This window comes from Chinchilla lanigera, unplaced genomic scaffold (assembly GCF_000276665.1).
Source record: "Chinchilla lanigera isolate Chin_1 unplaced genomic scaffold, ChiLan1.0 scaffold00068, whole genome shotgun sequence".
In the NCBI taxonomy this organism is placed as follows: Eukaryota; Metazoa; Chordata; class Mammalia; order Rodentia; family Chinchillidae; genus Chinchilla; species Chinchilla lanigera.
In genome coordinates, this window is record NW_004955469.1 from 11,870,235 (window position 1) to 11,875,499 (window position 5,265).

Here is a 5,265-nt window from a genome sequence, read left to right on the forward strand (position 1 = left end):
ATGAAACAGTTTCCCAAGAGTCCTAAAAATACAAACAAAAATAACATCTTGTCTTTAGTAAGTGGCTTTCCACCATCATTTGAGGTATAATTGTATACATTTCATTCATTTAAAGTGTATAGTTCAAAAATATTCTTCATACCTATTTGTAGTCAATAACTGACACTGAAGTATGAGGTCGCCGCTGACCTACATTTTCTTTTATTTATTTATTTTATTTTTCTTTCTATTTTTTCTGTACTACTGGGGATTTCACTTCACACTGAGCTACATCTCCATCACTTTTTTATTTTTTGAGACAAGATCTTGCTAAGTTGCCCACAATGGGCTCAAACTTGAGATCTTTCTGCCTCAGCCCCCCAGAATGCTAGGATTATCGGCAAGTGCCACCATTCCCAGCTGCCTTCTGCAATCTTAGCTTTGGTTTTTCCAGAATTCCATCTAAATAGAAGCATACAGTATAGTCTTTTTAGTCTGACTTCTTCCATTTACCATGTTTTTAAGATTCATTCATGTAGGCTGGGCATGGTGGTGCATGCCTGTAATCCTAGCACTCAGGAGGCTGAGGCAGGAGGATCCTTATAAGTTCAATACCAGCCTAGGCTATATAAGTGAGCTGAAGGCCAGCCTGAACTGCACAGGCAGACCCTGTCTCAAAAAGACAGAAAAAAAAAAAAAAGATTCGTTCATGTTGTACTCATCAGTAGTTATTTTTTTATTTTAAAGAATTTTAAAAACTAACAACAACAAAGAAAAAACAAAACAGAACAAAAACAATAAAACTGATAAAGGATTTCAAAACAAAATGATAGGAATTAACAGTGGTTGTTATATTACATGTTGCTATCTTCAACAAAGTTGCTCAAATTACCAGATGTAAGAATGCAAGATTAATCAAACAAAGAGAATACAAAGAAATAAAAAAAACTTTAGAAAACATACAGAGCTTCCCTAAACAAGATGGTAGCAATTCACCAATGGTTGTTATATTGCATATTGTTGTCTTCAAATTAGTTGTTCACATTACCACATATAAGCATGTAAAATTGCTCAAGAAAAAAAAATTAAGCATTAACTGTTCCTTTCAATAAGCCAATAGATGTCAGCAAAGTACAATTATCCCAGCTATCCTAGCATATATAAACACACACATATACATATATATGTATATGTATATATATATATATATATTCTCTTCCTTCTTTCTTTCTTTTCTCCTTTCCCTCATCTCAGTTGTTCTCTCCTTTTGAGCAATTTCTTTCTCTTTCATAATATCTATTGTACTTTGAGGTTTTATTTACTCTTTCAGATTCTTACCCTAGGGAGACAATATGATGTTCACACATACGGGTCTGATTTAGTTGACATATGAGTATGGTCCCAGTTGCATCCATTTACCTATAAAAGCTTAGAGTTTATCTTTTTTATAGCTGGGTAATACCCCATTGTATAAAAATACCATATCTTTTCTATCCATTCCTCCATACATGGGCATTTGGGTTGTTTTTAAGATTTAGCTATGACAAATTTGTGCTGCTATAAAAATGGGTGAACATATATCACTGTAGTATGATGATTTCAGTTTTCCTGGGAAAATACCCAGAAGAGAAATAGCTGGGTTCAGTGCAACCTCTAATCCTAGTTTTGTGAGGAATTGCCACGCTGATTTCTACAGTGGTTTCACCAGTATATGTTCCCACCAACAGTGCAGAAGTATTCCTTTTTCCCCACAGCCCTGTCAGCATTTTTTATTGGTTGATTTCTTGATAATAGCCATTCTTTCTTGGGTGAGATGGAATCTCACTGTTGTTCTAATTTGCATTTCTGCCAAGAGTCTTTATGTCATTTGCGCTGGCTTCTGTTGTTTTGCTGACATCTACTAGTCTTACATTGTTTTTCTTTGCATCATCTTGCAGCTGTTGAATTATTATTTCCAGGTTCCTTGTTATTTTTAAGAGATCCTTCCTTTCACAATCATTAGGTGCAATGCTATCTTCAAGGTCTGAAAGTCTATCTTCAGCTTTGTTCAGCAGTTTTTCCAGCTTTCCATGGAATTTTTAATTTCCTGGATATCTGTTTGAATCTATTTCATTCATTCTAACTCTTCCATATATTGTTCATTCAGGGTTTCCATCATTTTTCTATGCTCCTCTATTTTTTTTATCTATGAGCAATTCTTTCATTATTGTTGTCATTTTTTTTAATCTAACAGATTATTTCTGATCTGGCTTCTTTTATGGCCTGATGGAGTTGTTTCTTTACTTCAGTTGCTATGATTGCAGAAATTTCAGGTATATGACTTGCAATCTCTTCTCTGTTGATGTCTCCTGGACTTGTTCTGGGTTGGGTGGAGCTCTGCGATTGCATTTTGCTCCTTTGTTTTGTCATTTTCAAAGACATTTTGAAATGTCTTCGAACCCATAGGTTCCCTGGGACTCAGCCTCACTCCCATGATGGTGTGGAAGGGGTGAGGTGTGGTCACTGAGGCTCCCAAAGCTGGCTGGGGCTCAATATGGCTCCTATGATGGTTGGGGAAGGATCAGAGGAGCTCACTGAGGCTCCTGAAGTTGTCCAGGGTTCAGCTTGCCTCCTGCTATGTTGCGGAAGGGGTGGAGCATGGTCAGTAGTTATATTTTTACCAATATAAGTATTTCATATTTTGTTTACCCACTTACCAGTTGGTTGGCATTTAATTATTTTATATTTCACTGATTTTTTTTCCCTTTACTTTTCTTTTCTTCCTTTTTTTTTCTTTTTGGTAGTGGGAATTAAACTCATGACCTTGTACTTGCCAGGCAAGTGCTGTGCCACTGAGCTATACCCTTTTTAAAAAATTTTTTGGATTTAATTTACTCTTTATTTTCTAGCTTCTTAAGGTGGAAATTTCTTTTTTTAAATTTTCTGTTAAATTTTAAATTTAACTTTCTGTTTCTGGCTGTTTCTTTTCTTAATTTTCTTTGGATTTAATTTACTCTTTATTTTCTAGCTTCTTAGGGTGGAAATTTAGATCACTTAATATAGACCTTTCTGCTTTTCTCATTGGAGCATTTAAAGCTATTAATTTTCCTCTAAGCATTGCTTTAGCTGATTTTGTACATTTTAATACATGCATTTTCATTGCTCGTTTAATTCAAAATACTCTCTACTTTCCCAAGTGATTTATTTCATTCACAGATTATTTAAAATATGCTGTTTAAATTTCCATATATTTGAGAGTTTTTCAAATTTACTCTGTGTTGCTTTCTACTTTAATTCCATTGCAGTCCAATGACTTTACATTTCTAAGCAGAAAGTCATTCCTAATATGAAAATTGAGGATAGTTTTATTATATACAATAAAGAAAAGAAAAAATGCTAAAAGGAAAATCAGTTGTTCCAGTACTATATATTGAAAATATTATCTGTTCACTACTAAATTATTTTAGCACCTTTATTGAACATAGATTAACCAAATAATGGTGGCTTGTTCAGTATTCTCAATTCTGTGCCAATGATCTACAGGGCTATCTTTATGACTTGGTGATGGTAAGTTATGGTGTAAATATGATGTGCCCCCCATAACAATTCATATATTTAGGGCTTTAGTCCCAGTACAGAGCAGGAGCTAGAAAGGCAACTGGATCATGAGGGTGCTGAATTCTTCTGTGAGTTAGACCATTGATGAGTCCATAGCTGAACGGGCTATTACTAAGTGGGACTCATTTGGAAGAATTAGATCACTGTGGCAATGCCTTTGAAAGGTTCATCGGGTGGACCCTGGCTCCTTCTCTGATTCTTTCTTTCTCTATTTCCTGGCTTTCCTCTGCCAGGCCATTCCATCATGATGTTTCTGCTTGAACCCAGTGAACTTGAACATCTGAAATCATGAGTCAAAATAAACCTTTTCTCCTTTAAATTGTGTATGTCATGGATTTTGTCCCAGCATGGGAAAGGTGAATAACAAGATTACCTTATAAGGCAGGAATTTTAAGGTTCTAAGCAGAGAGTTATTTCCTGGTACATAAATCAAGAACAGTTTTTGCACATACAATAAGGAAAAGGAAGTGTATCAGCAAGTCCTTTACCTCCTACAAATGTACAGTCCTTCCAAAACTTAGAGGCTGTGAATAGCCCTAAATGGGAGCTGCCCTTGTTGAGTAGTGGGTCCTTACCCAACAGAAGAGTCACGGTTCCCCCATTGGCCCCAGGCAGAATTATATCCTCTGGTCTCAGTTTTATTCCAAGGCACCTGGTTCCTCTGTTTGGTGTGGTGGCTAAGTCCAAGATGCACCAACAGAAGTTCAAACTGTGGCTTTGCCATTGGGTGCTATAGGGTTTAAGTGAGTTATTGATATTATTGCCTCTATTTCTCTCCTCTTAGATCCAAGACATTCACAGTAGATAGAAGTAAAGTGTTTCTCAGGCCTTACTGAAAGCCTTAATGTTACTTTCATCATTACTTTTGGAATATCTATCCTCCATTCTGCATTCAGAATGTCTAGAAGACATCATCATACAAAATGTTATTTTGTATTTCACAAACTTGGTCAATTTTTTAAATTTTTGTTCAGATTGCAGAAATATTTTTATTACCTCCAAAACAATTTTAAGCTGGCAGAAAATAACCCCCCCAAAAAAATTCTCCCCCAGAAATTTGAAAAATTCAGAATTGGAATTAAATAATGGAAATTTCAACCCTAACCTCAATCTTATACTCCATTATAAGTACGACTTTTGAGCTACAACCACTGCAAATGGCTTGTTGCCTGGATTTTTTTTACTATGAGTAGTCTCACTTAAATATATATGTTTCTATGTATGTTGAAAAGTGCATACACTAAAAAAATTTTCTGCTCTCACTCTATATGAATTCCTATTTCCCAGAGGAAACCACTGATTAAAGTTTCATTACTATTTGGTTAGTTTTTAAATGGTTATTTAGTAGCTTCTCAAGTCTTGGTTATGGATAGGATTTTCCAAGTAGATTGAATCATGACATTTATTTCTGATTCCATTTCAAACTTAATGAAAATGAAAATAAATAAGGGACATAGAACCAGAAAGACAAAGAGAACAGAATCAACAAAGCTTTTATTTTTCAGAGATGGAAAGCAAGTCAACAAATCTTTTAAATTCTGACCTACATTCCAGATTTGTCTACCTAACCTGCAAGGATGGCAGGAGAAAGCCAGCAACAAGAGAGCTAGCTCAAAATGCAGATACACAAAAATGAAGGTTTAGTGTTTTCAGAAGGTGGCTTGCAGCAATGGGGCAAAGTTTACATGT